Genomic DNA, 20816 nt, shown 5'->3' on the forward strand with positions numbered 1-20816 from the left:
GGCCAACGTGGTGGCCGACGCCCTAAGCCGTAAGGTGTCGGCAGCCCCTATCAGAGATCTGTGTATGAGGATGACAGTGATCACTCCATTGTTGGAGCGGATCAAGGAGGCTCAGATGGAGGGCCACAAGGAGGAGAGGCAGAAGTGCGAGAGGATAGTGGGCCGAGTAGCTTCATTTGATTACGACAGTCGGGGTTTGTTGACGCTTCATGGTAGGGTGTGGGTACCGTACTGGGGTGGGGTTCAGCAAGTATTGATGGACGAGGCTCATAAGTCTCGATTTTCTATCCACCCAGGAGCGACGAAGATGTATCGAGATCTTCGACCTGATTATTGGTGGCCCTGCATGAAGCGAGACGTCGCTTGGTATGTTGAGAGATGTTTGACCTGCCGGAAGGTCAAAGCGGAGCACCAGAGACCTCACGGAAAGATGCAGCCGTTAGACATTCCCGTGTGGAAATGGGAGGATATCACCATGAATTTTGTCACCAAACTCCCCAGGACCGCACGTGGAGTGGACTCGATATGGGTAGTAGTGGATCGGTTGACGAAGAGTGCCCATTTTATTCCGATTCAGGAGAGTATATCGGCGGAAAAGTTAGCCGATATCTATGTGCGAGAGATTGTGGCACGTCATGGAGTGCCGGTATCGGTGGTGTCGGACCGGGATGTTCGTTTCACGTCCAGATTCTGGAAGCGATTCCACGACGAGATGGGTACTCGTCTCCATTTCAGCACCGCTTTTCATCCTCAGACTGACGGGCAGAGCGAGAGGACGATTCAGACTCTCGAGGACATGCTTAGGGCATGTGTTCTAGATTTTGGGGGCAGTTGGGATACGTATCTTCCGTTAGCGGAATTCTCGTATAACAACAGTTATCATGCGAGCATTGATCGACCTCCTTTTGAGATGTTATATGGCAGGAAGTGCAGGACCCCGATTTGTTGGGGCGAGGTCGGTCAGCGAGTCATAGGGAGCACCGAAGTGGTGCTCAAGACGACGAAATTGATCCAGCAGGTCCGTAGTAGGCTGCAGACTGCGCAGAGTCGGCAGAAGAGCTACGCCGACAGGAGGCGTTCGGACTTGGAGTTCCAGGTGGGAGATATGGTTCTTCTGAAAGTCTCACCTTGGAAAGGTGTCATCAGGTTCTGGAAGAGGGGCAAATTGGGCCCCAGATTTATTGGTCCTTTCAGGGTTTTGGCCCGGGTGGGTCGGGTTGCTTATCGGTTAGATCTTCCTGAGGAGCTTAGTCAGATACACAACACCTTCCACGTATCGCAGTTGAGGAAGTGTTTGGTGGATGAGACAGCAGTCGTTCCCTTAGAGGATATTCAGGTTGATCGCGGCCTGAATTATATCGAAAAGCCGGTCGCGATTCTGGAACGGAAGACCAAGACCTTGAGGAACAAGGTAATTCAGCTAGTGAAGGTGCAGTGGCAGCACCGGAAGGGGTCTGAATGGACGTGGGAGGCTGAAGAGGAAATGAAAGCGCACTACCCGAAGTTATTTGCAGATCCAGCCGTAGCAGACTTCGAGGACGAAGTCTGAGACAAGTGGGGGAGAATTGTAACGACCCGTTCCCGGTATGTTGATTTATTAGTAATTATAGAGAGTTTTACAAGAGGGACTCGGTGAGTTCATAGCCTGACTCGCCGAGTAGGGTCGCGTCTGCAAGCACGCGTGAGCCGGGGACTCGGCGAGTCCATATGATGGACTCGGCGAGTCCATCCGTCTGGGTGAAACCCTAAATCCCCGGGTTGCCCACTATTTAAACCACCTTATAGCCCCCATTCTCGCCTCCCTCACCCTGAGAACACAGTGAAAGAACCCTAATCCTCCCTTGAGAGCTTATATGTGTTTTGGTGCCATTTTGTGAAGGTGTGAAGAAGGAGAAGAAGAAAGAAGCAAGGAGAAGTGTTGTAGTGCAAAGATCCAAGGGCAAATCTGAGTTAATTGAGGTATTTTCGGAGTTCCTTCTTGTTATATGCTTTAAACTTCCATTAGAGCTCTCCTAAGAGCTAGTTGATGCTTGTTCCAAGCCTTACACTTGCATGAATGCCTTATTAAGCCGAGATATCTTTGGATCTAAATGTTGGGGTGTTGTAGAGCCCAGATCTACTGTCTTTTTGGAGTTATATTGCATGTTAACCATAGATCTACCTATTTTATAAATCTTTTAGCCTTATTTCCCTTATTCATGAGGTTGTGCACGTAAAGTTGGAAACTTTACGTGGTAAAACAGCTTATTGGACTCAGATCTATCAATTGTATGTATTGGATTCAAACAAAATCGAGTAAAAATCAGTTGCATGGCGGCAACTCGGCGAGTCGGGAAGAACGACTCGACGAGTTGGGTCGCGAGTTCCCGAGTCCTTCAGTTTTATCAGTGTCGAGTGGACGAGGTGAGTTAGGGAGTGGACTCAGCGAGTTGAGAGTAGACTCAGTGATGGAGGGACTCGGCGAGTTTGTTCATACAACTCGGCGAGTCCAAGGCAATCTTCTTAGGATCAAGAACAACTCGTCGAGTTTGTTCTTGCGGCTCGGCGAGTCGGATGAAGATTGTCTGAGTTCTTGGATCAAGAGGGTACTCGTCGAGTCGATGCCACACTCGACGAGTAGCAGTGTGTAGAACTGAGAAGTGAGAGTAAGACTCGGCGAGTTGGGTGGCCCAACTCGGCGAGTCAGCCCAAAGAGAGTTGACTTTGACCTAGGGTAAAAGAGTCATTTTACCCCAAGTGCAGTGTTGGTATTTGATTGAGTGTTTTTATGGACTTGTAGCCGAGGAGATTCAGGAGCAGCAGCCGTTAGCTTCCCGAGCCACACACTCATCAGCCAGCTTACGAGGTGAGTTTCCTTCCAGTAGGGATGGGTCTAAGGCCACAATGCCGGCCCGTCCAGTTAGCAGTAGTTTCCGGACTTCGGTCCGATGTAGTAGTTGGTATGTTTGATGCCTTCGTGGCTCAGACAGGATTTATGTGCTATGTGTTATATGTTATGTGTTTCGGGCTACGGCCCGATGCAGTATGTAGTATATGTGTTCATGCTAGTTGATATGCTATGCTATGTTCAGTCAGTTAGTTCCGGACTTCGGTCTGATGCAGGGGACGAGGTCCCAGATAGTTCCGGACTTCGGTCCGATGCAGTTAGTTCCGGACTTTGGTCCGATGCAGGGGACAAGGTCCCAGATAGTTCCGGACTTCGGTCCAATGCAGTTAGTTCCGGACCTTGGTCCAATGCAGGGGACAAGGTCCCAGTCAGTTCCGGACTTCGGTCCGATGCAGTTTCCGGGTTTCGGCCCGCTGCAGTGAGCGGGGCCCAATATGTGTTTATATGTTATTGTATGGTATGTGGTATTTTGGGGGAGCTCACTAAGCTTCATGCTTACAGTTTCAGTTTTGGTTTCAGGTACTTCCGCAAGCAAAGGGAAGAGCTCGGGGTGACAGCATCGCACACATCACAGCTTAGCTTTTATCCTGGGGATGGTTTTTAGTGTTTTGGATTTGATGTAGTATGATACAGTTTTCCGCACAGTATTTTATTATGATTTGTGATACATCGCGTATGTTTTCTATTATGATACTCATATTATGATTTTGATTATATTGAAAAACGAAAATTTTTGGGTCGTATTTTTGGGTCGTTTCAAGACTCATACTGAGGACTCGAGAGCATTCCAGATAAGAACTGAGGGCCTGGTAGGCATTCCAGACTCTACTGAGGGCTCGATGGCATTCCAAATAAGAGATGAGGGCCCGGTAGGCATTCCAGACTCGTACTGAGGGCCTAGGGGTAGTCTAGCTTGTAAAGCTGTGAACCCAGTGCATGCTGTTCTGTTTTGATTGGTATGATATGCTAATGTTGATCTTGCTATGGGAACTGTATGTGTATCGGTATTTTGGGGTAACTCACTAAGCTTTCGGGCTTACAGTTTCAGTTTATTGTTCCAGGTACATCAGGGGATCGCGGCAAGGCCAAGGCATGACCGTACAACTCCTCCTATTATGTTATTTTTGGAGACAAGACTCTGATAAACAATGTTTTGAAAACAAAGTTGTAATATTTGATGAACTTGATATGTTTTTAAAAGTTTAAATTTGTTTGAAATTTTGGATGTTACACCATCGACTCTATGTTTAAGTGATTACACTACTCATAGAGTCGTTACGCTGCCGAACTTGCACCACTTATGTATGCTCTTTCGAGCAAATTTTCATGTATCAAAGTACGAATATTATTAGTGAAAAATATGTGTGTTCTATTGTGATATTGTTATCCGTTATGCGTTGAGTATCCATAATTGTATGTTAACAAGTGAAAGAACTTAAGTAAATACACTACACCTAGTTTATAGGACCACAAACTCGCATAAATCCTAGACACTCAACATCTTTCCGTTCCATGACAGAAATATGCCTTAACGACCAACCCGTGGAAACCCTGGGCCAACCCCACCCGAAGTCAACTCAGTTGCAATCCAAGCAGTTGTATCTGTTGTGGTCACCGCAACCATGGCACAAATTCACCAAGGGAATAATGGAGGAGGCAATGGACAAGGGGCTGGAACTTCGAACAACGGAATAAATCAAGGACCTACCAAGACATGCTCCTACAAATATTTCACTAATGGTAAGCCACGAACCTTTAATGGCACTGGGGGGATGATAACCCTAAAAATATGGATTGAGAAGGTGGAATCGATGTTCGAGATATGTGAGTGCCCTGAGGAGATGAAGGTGAAGTTTGCCACATGCACGTTCGTTGATCAAGCTCTCACCTGGTGGAACGGACACATGGAAGCCATGACTCTCCCCATAGCCAACTCTATGCCGCGGGAGGAGATGAAAGAAATGTTGATGGCTGAGTACTGCCCGCGAGGCGAAATTCAGAAGATGGAATAGGAGTTGTGGAATCTCACCATCCGAAATTCCGACATTGACGCATACATATCAAGGTTTAGCGAACTGTCTCTGTTGTGCCCTGGCATGATTACTTCAAAGGGAAAGAAAATCGAACGACTCATCTAGGGATTAACTTCCCCAATTCAAGGAAATGTGATAGCTGCAAATCCCGAAACCTTAAAAAATGCCAAGAGATTGGCTAAGAAACTGTACGACCACAACAACAAGAAGGGCGAGAAGCCAGGGGAAGCTGAAGGCAAGAAGGAGAGTGACAACAAGAAAGGAAAGAATAACAAGAGAAAGGGACGACAAGGCTTAGAGTCATCAAAGAAGCAACAGACAGTGATAGTTAATGCTGCAACCACCCACGTTCCCTCCACACCACATGCTCCAGTATCAGCAGCTCCAAGTGCTCCTAGGCAGTATTCCAGAAATCTCCCAAGGTGCAGTCTCCATCATAATGGCGAATGCAGGGAGATGCATTGTACCAGTTGAAATCGAAAGGTCACACGGAAAAATATTGCAGGACCTATCTTCCCCAAAACCAACAACAACCACAACAACAATAACAACAACACCAACGATAGTGACAACAATGCAGGACCGAGCCACACCTGCTATGGATATGGAAAGACTGGGAATTTCCGTCGAAACTGCCCAAACAACAACAACCTTGGGAATGAAGGAACAGGAAGAGTGATGACCATGGGTTAGGGAGAAGCGGTTCAGGACCCCACAGTAGTCACCGATACGTTTCACCTAAACCACACTTATGCATGCATCCTATTTGACATCGGAGCAGAACGAAGCTTTGTGAGGAATAAATTTAAACACTTGTTAAAGCAACAACCCCAAAAGCTTAATGAAACCTTTATGGTGGAAATGGCCAATGGGAAAACAGAATCCACTGGGGAAATCTATATCGGATGTACCCTAACCTTGAACCAACATGTCTTTCAAATAAACTTAATGCATGTTTCCATTAGGAGTTTTGATGCGATTATTGGCATGGATTGGTTAAGCCCCCACCATGCTGAAATTATGTGTCACGAGAAGGCCGTTCGCCTTCACCTTCCAAATCACGAAACCCTGATTGTATACGGAGACAAACACAGCATAAACCTTCGTCTTATCTCGTGCATTAAGGCACAAAAGTATCTACGAAAGAAAGACTTGATGTTTCTGGCTCATATAGTGGATAAATCCAAGGAATAGGTTAATATTCGAGACATTCCAGTAGCTTGTGAGTTCCTGGATGTCTTTCCTGAAGATCTTCCGGGGATACCCCCAGAAAGACAAGTGGAGTTTCGAATTGACCTTGTGCCAGGAGCTATGTCCATCACCAAATAGCCCTACAGATTAGCTCCTGCGGAGATGCAAGAATTGTCCAGCCAACTTAGTGAGCTTTTGGACAAAGGATTCATCTGACCCAGTTTCTCACCCTAGGGAGCTCCGGTTCTCTTTGTTAAGAAGAAATACGGATCCTTTAGGATGTGTATTGACTACAGGGAACTAAATAAGCTCACTGTCAAAAATCACTATCCACTTCCGTGAATCGATGATCTATTTAACCAACTTCAAGGTGCAAGCTATTTCTCCAAGATAGATCTGCGATCTGGATACCATCAACTCAAGGTACGGGAAGAGGATATCCTCAAAACCGCTTTCCGAACTCATTATGGACATTATGAATTTGTCGTAATGTCATTCGGTCTAACGAATGCCCCTGCTGCATTCATGGACCTAATGAATCGAATCTGCCGACCATTCCTTGACAACTTTATCATCGTTTTAATTGACGACATTCTAGTTTACTCTCGAAGCGAAGAGGAGCATGGCCAACATCTCCGAAAAATCTTGGAAACCCTGCGAACCAAAAAGCTATATGAAAAACTCTCTAAGTGTGAGTTATAGCTCCGTAGTGTGACCTTTTTAGGTCATGTTGTTAGTCAAGAAGGGATACACGTGGATCCTTCTAAGGTCAAAGCCATCGAAGGATGGGTGATCCCAACGAAACCCACATAAATCCGCAAATTTTTAGGTCTCGCAGACTATTATAGGAGCTTCATCCAGAACTTCGCTAAGACAACCAAGCCACTTACCATGCTTACACAAAAGGGTGTACCCTTTGAATGGATAGGTAAGCAAGAAACTGCATTCCAAACTCTGAAGCAAGCACTCTGCAGTGCATCGGTACTATCGCTACCAGAGGGAACAGAAGACTTCGTAGTTTACTGCGATGCGTCGAATCATGGTTTCGGTTGTGTACTCATGCAACGTGGGAAGGTGATAACTTATGCATCCTGACAACTAAAGACACATGAGCTGAACTATACGACCCATGATCTAGAATTGGGAGCTGTAGTCTTCGCCTTAAAATTTTGGAGGCACTACCTTTATGGTAGAGAATGCACCATTTTCACTGACCACAAGAGTCTCCAACACATTTTAAATCAAAAACAGTTGAACATGAGGCAACGAAGATGGGTTAAACTGCTAAACGATTATGAGTGCGAGATCAAGTACCACCCATGCAAGGCTAACGTGGTAGCTGATGCATTGAGTCTGTAACATCCCGAGTCCAGGAGTGCAAGTTCGGGGTACAAAGTGTAAATTTGAAGGGCAACTCGGCGAGTCCATGGGAGGACTCGGCGAGTAGGGTCGCGACTTAGGTTGCATGTTAAGTGGCCAACTCGACGAGTCTAAGGCTGGACTCAACGAGTAGGCGCTGTGTGAAGAAAACCCTAACTACGGGGGATGAGCCCTATATAAAGGACATTATACCCTCTCCCCAGCCTCTTTGATCTCCCTTGAAGTCCAGAAACCCTAGATACGCGTTTGTGAAGGTTTTGAGTGCATTTGAGCCTTGGAGAAGAAATTTGGAAGAAGATCTTGGAGAGTTAGGAGGCTTGGAGCAAGGGGCTTTGCTTAGATTCGGATTCCTTGCTGTCGGGGGCTTCATTTTGAGGTAATATCTCGTTCTTTGGGCTGCTATTCTTTTAGATTCATCATTTTGGGTTATACGGAAAGTTTGGCTTGTGGTATATGGAGTTTGAAGGTTAGATATGAGGTTGCTACCTCATATCTGGAATGGAGAAGGTATAGAGTGCATTAAAGTCCCTGTTAATGAGTGATTGGTGAAGCCATCTTGTCCCAAACCCTAGCCTAGAGTGTAAAATGCCTAAATCTCTTTGGATTCACGTAAATTTTGCCACTTTACGTGATAGAAGGGTTGTAGAAGGGTAGATCTACGTTTTGGATCGATTGCATGGCCTGACAAGCTTCTGTATGGGTTAAGATCTAGAGGCACTCGGCGAGTTACTTGAAGATGGACTGGAACTCGGCGAGTTGGAAGAACAACTCGGCGAGTAGGTTGAAGATAGCCTCAGACTCAGCGAATCTGTTCTTGGACTTGACGAGTCTGGTCGTGAGGTCCTAATATTCTTCTGGTTGAGTCATGAATCAGCGATTCAAGGGAGGACTCGGTGAGTTGAGTGCGAGGGGACTCAGAGTTACGAGACTCGGCGAGTTGAGTCGCGGATTGGGGAAGTTCTAAGCATGGGGACTCGACGAGTCATTGGGTTGACTCGGCGAGTAGAGTCAGTCAGGAGGTTGACTTTGACCAAGGGTTGACCAGTTGACTTCCAGGGGTAATTTGGTAATTTTTGGCTTTTGTTTTGAGTTCAGTGTTGGTGTTAGCCAGTGGTGGAGATTGTGTCAGTGGTCGGAGCATCTCGGTCTTATCTTTCCAGTCAGCAGTTGCGAGGTGAGTTATCCTCACTATATCAACAGGTTCTAAGGCACCAAGGCCGGCCCTTTATCAGATTGTAATCCGGGTATTGTTGTTATGTTGTTGTTTTACTATGTTTGCATCCTGGTAGTTAGGATGGTATTCGTTAGAGACCTGGTTAAGGTCGATATCCTGGTATATAGGATGATGCTATGCTAGTGACCGGTTAGGTCGGTATCCTGCTTAGAGTATGTTGTGTTGCGTGATCTGCTAGATCGGTTTGATTGAATATGAATTGTTATATGATTGTATGTTTATGTGCACATGGTTGTTTGACTGGGGTTGCGTTGAGGCGGGACCTGCTTTGTGCTGTAGGCCAACATACCCAGGGCAGATCGGTTATTCCGAAGGCCCAGTGAGCGGTCCGGATAGGCTGTAGGCCCCACGAGGGTGGACCAGACGTGCCGAGGCTCGGAGAGTGGACCAGGCCGACTGAAGGCCCGGTGCAGGCGGACCAGTCATACTGTAGACTTAGAGAGTGGACCAGGTGGATTGAAGGCCCGGTGCGGGCGGACCAACCACCCTGCAGACTCGATGTATATGGCTAGACGCGGAGGGTGGACCAGGTGGACTGTTGGCCGGTGCGGCGGACCAGTCACACAGCAGACCCGATATGTATGGTTGTTCTGTGATTCGATATGATATTGCATGTTATGTGTGTGGTATATGTGGTTGGTATTTTAGGGGTATCTCACTAAGCTTTCGGGCTTACAGTTGTGGTTTAATGTTTTTCAGGTTCTTCAGGAGACCGTGGCAAGGCAAAGGCGTGATCGTACCGCTCCTCGAGTTTGTGTTTTATGATATGGTTATGGGAATACTCTGATAATAAATGTATTGAAAACCTTTTTGTAATAACATTATTAAAATGGGTTGTTTTTGAAAAGTTTAAATTTTGTTGAAAATTTTGGTCGTTACAGAGTCGGAAAGAATACTCGAATCGTCGTGTAAAGACTCTCTCCATAAACATTCAATCCCACCTGACCTCACAAAGCAGAGCGACCCAGTCCAATGCCATGAAGACAGAAAACAAAGCAAGCAAAGCGTTACGTGGGATGGAAATGAATTTCGAAGTGAAGGATGACGAAGCATATTATTTTATGAACCGCATTTGGATCCCTAAACTTGGGGGATTCAGAGAAGTGGTCATGAATGAAGTCCACAAGACACGATACTCCATCCATCCGGGTTCAGATAAAATGTACTTAGATACAAGCAACATTATTGGTGGCCCAACATGAAGGCAGAAATTGCCATCTATGTTAGCAAATGCCTTACTTGTGCTAAGGTAAAGGTGGAATATCAGAAGCCCTCGGGACTACTACAACAACCAGTAATTCCCGAGTGGAAATGGGAAAGGATTGTCATGGACTTTGTGACCAAACTACCCAAGACGACAGATGGTTTGGATACCATATGGGTAATAGCCGACAGGTTGACAAAATCCGCTTATTTCCTGCCAATCAAAGACTCATACAAAATGTAACGATTAACGAGGATGTACATTAAGGAAATTGTGAGACTCCACGGAGTGCCAGTATCTATCATCTTATATAGAGATAGTAGATTCACTTCGTGTTTTTCGCAATCACTTCAGAAAGCACTAGGAACACAACTCGACATGAGCACTACTTATGATCCGCAAACAGATGGTCAAAGCGAACGAACCATTCAGATACTTGAAGACATGCTTCGCGCGTGTATGATAGAATTTGGAGAGTCGTGGGGTACGCACTTTCCCTTAATCGAATTCTCGTACAACAACAGTTATCACTCGAGCATCAAAGTTGCTCCCTTCGAGGCGTTGTATGGATGTAAATGTAGATCGCCATTATGCTAGGCTGAAGTAGGTAACACCATGCTAGCAAGAGGACAGACACTACGCAATGCGTTAATGGGACCGAAGATCATACGCAAAACAACGGAGAAAATAGTTCAAATCAGAGCTCGACTACAAGCATCACAAGACCGACAGAAGAGCTACGCTGATAAACGGCGAAATCCTTTGGAGTTTTGAGTCGGGGATCGAGTGCTGTTAAAGGTCTCTCCCTCGAAAGGGGTTATTCGTTTTGGAAAACCGGGAAACCTGAACCCACGATATATTGGACCCTTCGAGATTCTTGCTCAAATCGGCCCAGTGGCTTATAGACTGCAGCTACCCGCTGAGCTCAGCAGTGTACATCCCGTGTTCCATGTTTCCAATTTGAAAAAGTGTTTATCCGACGAAACCCTCGTCATTCCACTTGAAGAAAAAGAAATCATCGAGAATTTCCTGTTCGTCGAAGAACTAGTCGAAATCATGGACAGGGAGGTGAAACGTACTAAGCAAAGTCGCATTCCGATTGTGAAGGTACGGTGGAACGCAAAGCGTCGGACGATTTCACATGGGAACGCGAAGACTAGATGAAGCAGAAGTACCCTCACCTATTCTCGCATTCTTGAATCTAGCTTTAAAAAGAATTTTGGGACAAAATTCCCTCTAACGGGGGGATGATGTCACAACTAGGAATTCTATACCATGTAACAACAACAATGATAACATTAGTGAAACAAAAATGTGAAAGCATGTATGATGCTTATTTAATAACAACAAATTTTCCATCAAACACTCTATACAAGGATTTCCTTATTGGGCCTTATTGGGCCTAATGGGCTAATAAGCTCCTAATTTGACAATTTTGGGCTTAGGACTCTTAAATGTGCCCTAATTGGACCTAATTTCATTTATTTTAACATTATGAGCCATAATGGGCCTATAATGAAATAAAATACCCTAATGGACCTTATTGTGCCATAACTAACCTAATTAGCTTTAATGAGCTATGAAACCCATTCTTTCATTCTAATTGGGCCATAAACACCTCTAAGGGCCTAATGGGCCGAAAACCATCAAAATGGGACTCTTATTATTGGAACCAAGCATTAAAGGCCCATTCCATCCCTCTTTTTTCTATATATATATATATATATATATATATATATATATATATATATATATATATATATATATATATATATATATATATATATAAGAAGGAGATTAAGAGAGTTGACTTTTATGTTGACACCTTATGGTTATCCAACATACCTCTAAGTTATATCCCTCATATATCAAGGTAAGCTCATTGCTCCCTCACTCTCCTTATCTACGGTCGAGAGCACCACACACCACCACCATTTTCATTTTGATCAAACTCTTACAAAAAAAAAAACTCTCAAGAACTCTTCCCTTTTTCTCTAAATTTCCGAGCGTTGGTGTGTGTCTTCAAGGAGTTTATCAATTAATACCATCATTCTTAGTAAGTCTTTACTTGAATCCATGGCTTAACTTCTATATTTCATCAAACATCTCATCTTAACTCATGCAAATTCATGATCATGCTTTTTAGAACCCATCTAAGCCTAATGACCTCTCAAGAAACTTGCTAGGGCCGAGAATCACCTCCACCTCTTCCCATTTCTTCTTCAAACCGAGAACAACTAAGCAAGGTGAGTTCATACCCCTCTATTTTTGGTTTTCATATGTTTTATGGGGGAGAATACAAGTAAAATGTGTAGATCTATGTATATGTGTATGTTATGTGTGATTTCATGTGTTTATGTGATAAATATGTAACAAAAAGAATGGAAATCTTGAGATCTATGGATCTAAGAGGAAGATAAACATGATCTAGAACATCTTACACTAAACAAGTTAAGAAAATTACCCTCTAAGATTAAAACAAACATATGGAAACATAAAACTCATTTTTGGGCTATAATTGTCAAATAAACAAAAGTTGGGTTGAAAATTTGCCATCCACGTTTTTTTAAGGATTAAAAGAGTCAAAACAGTAAAAATAAATGCTTTTATGAATATCATACTCTTTTAAGAGCTAGAAATATAATTTGTAGCTTAATGGGCCAAATTTTGGGCTTTTCGACCCATTAAGCCAAAACTCACGAAAATTACAACTTTCAAGGGGTTGAAATGGTAAAATTATCAAATCAAGGGGTAAAAGGGTGAATAAAACACATTCAGGGGTTATAATGTTGTAATTTCCAAATAAGGATCAAAATTGTAAACTTTTTGGATTTCGGGTCAAAATTGTAAAAGTTGCAAAAAGTTTGGGCTTTAACCGAAAAATACTTTTATAGAAGGGCTGAAACTGCCAAAGAATAAGTTTTGAGCTAAAAATATCACTTGAACAAGTCTTTGGGTCAAAGGTGTCAAGAAAATGGTTTAAGGGCTTAAAATGTCTTTTTATATATAAAAGGACTAAAATTGTCAATTTTATCAAATAAGGGTTGAAAGGGGTTCAAACTAAGATTTTAGAGTCAATTATTTTATTTTAAGATATTTGAGTTAAAATAAAAATACCAAACTACAATTCATGAAAATTGAAAGATGAAAATAAGTATAACTCCAACATCGTTAAAAATAACCGACCGGTCTTGTTCCGATGCGAAATGGACAATCACCCGTTCAAAATTTCCAACAATTAAACTATACCTAAAAGAAGTAAACATTAAATTCTTTGGGCTTGAAAGTTCCAATCTTGCTTGTTGGGTCTTTGTGACCCATTAACATGATTTTTGGGCCCAATGGATAATAATAAATGTTATTGGGCTTTCTATGATCCAATTTCATATTTAAGGGACCTTCAATGGCTTTTAAGTGCTATTGGGCCTTAGTGGCCCATTAGCATTGCTAGTAAGGTCGAAGTGAATCAAATGCGAAATGGGTCAGCGTGTCCTTTGTATATCCAATAGCCATAATAAACACGTGGGATTAGTAGGATTTTGTAATCCTCTTCTCCTCATTTATTAGGCCTATTGTCAATCCAAGTAAACAAATACGGATCGATAATCAATAGTAATCAAAGTCAATTGCGATTCAGTGAGTAATAACGGGTGGCACCAACGTGTGTCAGTTATAGTCTGTAGTTATAATCAAAGTCTCCTTGAGGGAGAGCGAGAGTTTGTGTATAGATCTATACGGGGGTGACTCCCCCATACCTCAGCTGTTCGCTATAGTTAGACTCGGTCAATCTAGGGTGACAAAATCTTAAGATCAATTATGACGTTCACCAGAGTGCCAAGACAGACGAATTAGTCATTATCATGCATGGTATAACGACTCACATAAATAAATCCAATAATAATCAAGTAATCAAGGCAAATCAAAAATCATTCAAGTGATGGAATAACAATTCGAACAGTTATATGATATTTTTTATTTTATTGTCGGAAAACATCGGGTTTTCTGGGGAAGTTCAACATTTTTCACTGGTACTTTTGATACGAAGCTTTTCAACTATACACGTCTGGAAATCATCATGCATATATTTACGGATCTTCACACTTTTATATAAACAATGGTCTTTTCAGAAAATATCGGATTTTCTGGGTTGTTTTCTTTCAAACTACACAAAACATTTTTCATATCAAACCTGCTTATGAACTCACCAACATTCCATATGTTGACCATTTTCAAAATAACTTGTATTCTCAGGTAACATGTAAGCTGAGGAGTAGTACCAAGTATGATTAGGTTGTTGTGCTTTTGAAAACTATCAAACTCTTTATGTTATGGATTTGTAACGTTAAAACAATGCACTTGATGTGAACAATGTCAGTTGTAAAATATTGATGCATGGTGATGTTTATGTTATGATTCATGTATATTCATTATGATGATATTCAATTTAAGTCACGTGAGCCCTCAGATGTTTCCGCCATCTGGTTTGAGGGTGTGACACATTTTTTATCAATCCAAATCAAATTTCAAGTCACTTAACTGAAAAGGCTCTTGTTTATATCGAGAAAGGGAAACAGATATAAATGTGATTCTTTATTTTTTAGTCCTATTTTATTTCAAACGTACAAAAAAAAAAAGGAAACGTTAATTCAATCACTAACAAAAAAAATTTTGTGTGTGGAAAACATCTTAGTTGCAGTGGATATAGCAAATGTTGGAGCATTAAAAGGCATAAGAGAGAGAATAAAATACCTTAATAAATTGTAAATCTTTTACCTGTTACCATATTTCAAATTTTTACTTGTGCACACGTGTGATGTACAACGATGTCATGTCTCCGTGCTACCATCAAACACCTATGGAAAACTGATATTGAGGGAGAAAGAGAGGGACCTTGTAGGTTTTGCATAAGAGGAATTAATCTTGTGTCAATGGAACGGAGGAAGGGACCTAAGTCCTTGTTCGCTTCCTCTTCTTGATGTTGCTGATCTTCTCCCATATTTTATCTTCTTTCGTTGTTGTGTGGTGTTTCTAGGACACAATCGAACAGGAATTTAAAATAAAATAGAAGCAACAACCAACATACCCAAAATCAAAACAACAACAGACAGAAATTGAAAATCAAATAGAAGCAAAAGACAATATACCCAAAATCGAAATAACACCAATACAGGGAGGGTTATCTTCCTTATTGTCGATGTTTCCCTGTAGAACTCGGGAGGGTTCCAGAAAATGGATGTGTGGTGAAGGTTTTTGTGGTGAAGATGAATGGTGATTAAGGAAAGTCCGATGAAATCCTAATAAGGAAATCCGGATCATCAACGAACTGTTCAGGTTTGATGCTGAAGATCAATGAGTCGATCAATGGAAGCCTATCAGACCAACTGATTGAAATCAGATGACTCGCTGGAGGACCATTAGATCCAAACGAAATGGAGAAGCCGATATTGAAATGCATGTTTGCATTGAGGCGGTGGTAGGTAGTGATGCATATGAGAGAAGACTAAAGAGTGAAGGTGAAATATGGAAAGAGCGATGAGAGAGATTTTAGGCGGTGGATGGTTACGTGGAAGGACCAATCCAATGAAAGCAGCGATGGTAAAGCGGACGAACCGCGTACACAATGAACAATATCTTTGACTGTTGGAGAATATATATATATATATATATATATATATATATATATATATATATATATATATATATATATATATATATATATAAAGCCGTTCAAAATTAGACCAACAAAAGAAAAAATGAAAACAAAAAATACCCATCAGTCACAGTGAAAAACTGTTCACAAAGGTTCTAAAAAATACCTTATTTAAAAAGGTTAAGAAACCGTTATTATATCTTATGTTATATCTTATACTATATTATAAAGCATATTAGTCATATTTTGAATTTTAAGAGGTATAAAATACAAAACTTTTTGTACAATCAATTATGCATTAATATAGCATTAATACTTGCCAAAAGTTTAAAATTTTGAATTAAGTAATTTTATTAAAAAAAAAATAATTTTGAGCAAAATAACAATCTTAATATATTAAATTCATCTATATAAATTAATTTATATCTCTTAAACTAGACATACTATATTATAAAGCATATTAGTCATATATTGAATTTTAAGATGTGTAAAACACAAAGCTTTTTGTACAATCAATTATGTATTAATATATCAATAATCATTGCCAAAAGTTTGAAAACTTGAACTAAGTAATGTTATTAAAAAAATTATTTTTGTGTAAAATGACAGTTTTAAAAATATTAATTTCATCTATATAAGTTAATTTATATTTTTTAAACTAGACAACGATAATAATTAATTTACATCAAATGTATAAGCATTCAATATAAATATAAGTTCTAAATATAAATATTTGATTGAAAATTGGTAAATTTTAGTTAAATAATAACTAATAATAAAATCTAATAATTATTTCTCCGTAAAAAATTATTCGTCAAAAGAGCTATTATCATCACTGTTTTGCACGGGTACACATTTAATATACAATTATGAAAGAATTACTAATGTAGCTATTTTCCCTAATTATGTATCCAAAAATAGCCAAAAATTATGTTTTGTCCAAAAATAGCTTATGAAACTGTAGGTAATTAGAATGAGCTACTGTTTCGTCAAATCGACTACTGTTTTGGGTTAACTATAATTTCTTTTTTCATTTCGAAAATCTAAAACTATAGGTTATTTTATAACCTCTAGTTTCCTCTCGACCAACTACGGTTCCCCAAACCATAGTCTACGGTTCTAGGTAAAAACTTTACAGTTTTATTTATTATTATTTTTAAATAAATGGAGAGTAGTTTTACAAAATATATTTTTTAACAAAATAATTTTCAAAAAACCACTCTACATTTTACAAACAATATTTTTTTATCAAAATAATTCTCAAAAAACTAATCTCAATTTATTTAAAAATTAAACTAAAACCGTAGACTTTTTACCCAGAACTGTAGACTATGGTTTGGGAAACCATAGTTCGTCGAGAGGAAATCATAGATTATAAAATAACCTACAATTCTAGATTTTTGAAATGAAAAAAAAAATTATAATTAACCTGAAACAGTACATGATTTGACGAAACAATTGCATGTTGCCCTAAAACCGTAGATATAAGTATTAATTTCATCTATATAAGTTAATTTATATTTTTTAAACTAGACAACGATAATAATTAATTTACATTAAATGTATAAGCATTCAATATAAATATAAGTTCTAAATATAAATATTTGATTGAAAATTGGTAAATTTTAGTTAAATAATAACTAATAATAAAATCTAATAATTATTTCTACGTAAAAAATTATTCGTCAAAAAAACTATTATCGTCACTGTTTTGCACGGGTACACATTTAATATACAATTATGAAAGAATTACTAATGTAGTTATTTTCCCTAATTATGTATCCAAAAATAGCCAAAAATTATGTTTTGTTCAAAAATAGCTTATGAAACTGTAGGTAATTAGAATGAGCTACTGTTTCGTCAAATCGGCTACTGTTTCGGGTTAACTAGAATTTCTTTTTTCATTTCGAAAATCTAAAACTATAGGTTATTTTATAACCTCTAGTTTCCTCTCGACGAACTACGGTTCCCCAAACCATAGTCTACGGTTCTAGGTAAAAACTTTACAGTTTTATTTATTATTATTTTTTAAATAAATTGAGAGTAGTTTTACAAAATATATTTTTTAACAAAATAATTTTCAAAAAACCACTCTACATTTTACAAACAATATTTTTTTATCAAAATAATTCTCAAAAAACTAATCTCAATTTATTTAAAAGTTAAACTAAAACCGTAGACTTTTTACCTAGAACTGTAGACTATGGTTTGGGAAACCATAGTTCGTCGAGAGGAAATCATAGATTATAAAATAACCTACAATTCTAGATTTTCGAAATGAAAAAAAAAATTATAATTAACCCGAAACAGTACATGATTTGACGAAATAATTGCCCGTTGCCCTAAAACCGTAGATTCCCCAACTAGCAAGGAACTAAAGGGACTTTTATTAAAGAAACCCAACTAGCAAGGAACTAAAGGGGAACAAACAAAGAAAAAGAAAAAAAACTATCTTTGGAGCTTGTTACAACGGAGTCTCTTATTTGAATAATTCCGTTTTCGTCCGTGTATTTTAGTACCATACTTCCAAACTGAGTTAATTGCACGCTAACGGCTGTTGATTAGATCAAGTAGGTTTGTAGTTCATGTTTGCTAAATTTTATATTAGAAAAGAAAAAAATCCAATTGGTCAAGTCAATATAATTATTATTGTTTTGGATATATATATATATATATATATATATATATATATATATATATATATATATATATATATATATATATATATATATATATATATATATATATATATATATATATATATATATATATATAGTTCTAGGTTAAAACAACACTGCTGCTAATCATAACTCATAGTCACCGCCCTCCACCTCAACGACCTTCTCTAGTAGTCGTTGAAGGTGGATTCTCTATCAAAACTTTTTCTCCTTCTCCAATCTCCTCTCATGTTTCTCCTCCGAAAGAAAACATCTCTCATCTAAGCAATTGACATAGCCTCTGTTGTCGTCTCCGACGTCTTATAACGTCAACTTCGTCAGATATCAGTTCTTCGTCGTTGCTGTTGCATATAGTTCTAGCCACTAAAGTCGTCACCTGCATATTAAGTCACTATCGTCGTGCGTCTAGTTCTTGATCTCCATCGATCTCCCTTTTTATCTTAATCTATGTTTTATGTTTTATGTTTTCTCAGCTTAATACTCCCCTCTGATCAAAGTACAAGGAAGATATAAGGGCCTAACCGAACTACAATTGCAAACTCTAATATTTAGTTCGTTGCAAACTCTCATATGTATGTATTTTATTTATTTAATTTTTAACACCAAATGATCGTGAATTTGTGTTTATTTCATTGCAAATAATGATCGTTAATCATGGCTTATCATTAATTTGTTTGTTTTTTTTTTCTTTTTTTTTTTATGAAGATGAATCTTACAAATTTAATTCGTTAATCATGGCTTATCATTAATTTGTATTTTTTTTTTCTTTTACGAAAATGAATCTTATAAATTAAATTTGTTTACCTGTCAAGTAAACCCCTACAATTGTCATGGATACCATTTTATCATCATCGCCTATTTGACAGACAAAAAAAAAAAAAAGGTGGGTATTATAAAGGTAAGACTTCGATACATTTGAGGATTATTATCGACCCGTTATGGCATTATCAAATATCAAAGCATATAAAATAGTTGAGTCTTTTTTGGTAAAAATAAAATAGGATCTAAGATGGGTGTATAAGACGGACGCATGAATTGATAGTAGGTGTGCTATTTTTTTTTTGGTCAAAACATGATATAAAAGTATATTGCTATTAATAACTTTTATAGTTATGTTAATGTACTTTTATTACTTTGTTTATTAAATCATTCTATTTTCATTTCTTTTTCATATTTATAGTACTTATAGCATCTTATTTTTGTTTTTTCTTTCAATTATAACAATGTACTTTGAATATTATTTTGTTTTGTATCATACAAAATTTCAATTTCATATAAACCTAAACAAGTAACACAAACATACATATTTCTATTACAACATCATGAATTTAAAGACAAACACTTTAACTTATCAATTAAGCATTTTATCACTTCATGCACTTAAGCTAATAAACCTAAACAAGCAACACAAGCATACATATTTTACATTTTATACATTCAATTTCATATAAACCTAAACAAGTAACACAATCATACATATTTTACATTTTATATAAACCTAAACAATTTCAATTTTATACACAATTTCAATTTCATATAACCCTAAACAAGTAAATTAACATTTTATACATACAATTTTAATTTCATATAAACCTAAACAAATAACACGATCATACAAAGACCAAACAAGTAACACAATCAAACAATCATATAATGACCAATTTCAATTTCATATAAACCTATACATATAATTTGAATTTCGAAAAAAATTAGCAATAAGTCAATAACATCAATAAAAACATAGTAATTTCACCAAGTCAACATAAAAACATATCAATTTTGACAAACCTAAACAAATTGGTAAAATTTCAAAGTATCAATAATACTTACTTGCTTCATTATTAGGCTAGGGCTTGGGGAATTACTTGGAGTCGAATTCAGCAACAAAAATTGGGATTCGACTTTTGCTACTCACCCAACAATGCAACCAATAGAAGAAGATGTGAATGAATCAGCCATAGAGGCATAAAAAAAAGAAATCGAATGTCGACAGGAAGCAGGCAAGTAGCAACGAGCGAACCCAGGAGGTCAGAGACCTCTTTTTTCATTTCTTTTGTACTTATGCCGAATTAGTGAGCCAGTTGGATCAATATATCCAACTATCCATATGCCACGGGACTATTTTTTGTATTTTTTTTGGGCTAAAATTAATAGTATCATAATTAAAAGCATTTGGCTACTAATTTTTGGGCCATGTTAATCCAATATATCAACATTTTTTTAAGTAGTTGTCGGTTTTTTTCGTAGTTGCTAGTCTTTTTAGTAGTGGCACAATATGTAAAAAAAATTGAAAAAAAAATCACTGCGTTCACGATTTTTAGATGTTGTGAGTACCACACCGGACACCTCTTTAGAACCACCCTTGAGTAGGACTGTAGGATCGTAAGATTGTATCGTAAGCTCGTGCAATCGTTATTCTTTCTTTTAAAAAAATCAAAATTTTGATCATTACTGTTTATTTAATTTTTAAAAATCTAAATTTTTTATCTTGGACTAACTAAATACATCAAATATACATCTTTAAAAAATATTTTTTGAATTGTTTATTGTTAAATGTTG

General features: G+C 38.5%; 1 long non-coding RNA gene across 2 annotated transcripts in view; it reads right to left on the reverse strand.

Annotated features, from left to right (window-relative positions):
• Nucleotides 1-20326, reverse strand: part of LOC144998136 (uncharacterized) — a 40734-nt gene extending 20408 nt beyond the window's left edge. The window contains exons 1-2 of one of the 2 annotated variants that reach the window (XR_013660145.1): nt 20088-20326; nt 14820-14957 (exon numbers count right to left, since the gene is read on the reverse strand). This is a non-coding gene — a long non-coding RNA (uncharacterized LOC144998136). Of the gene's footprint in view, nt 1-13846; nt 14958-20087 lie in introns of those variants that run through there. The other variant, XR_013660144.1, reaches the window with a different exon arrangement.
• Nucleotides 20327-20816: the final 490 nt, after the last annotated feature.

The sequence above is a fragment of the Lactuca saligna genome, chromosome 5 (assembly GCF_052625555.1).
Source record: "Lactuca saligna cultivar CGN05327 chromosome 5, ASM5262555v1, whole genome shotgun sequence".
Classification (NCBI taxonomy): Eukaryota; Viridiplantae; Streptophyta; class Magnoliopsida; order Asterales; family Asteraceae; genus Lactuca; species Lactuca saligna.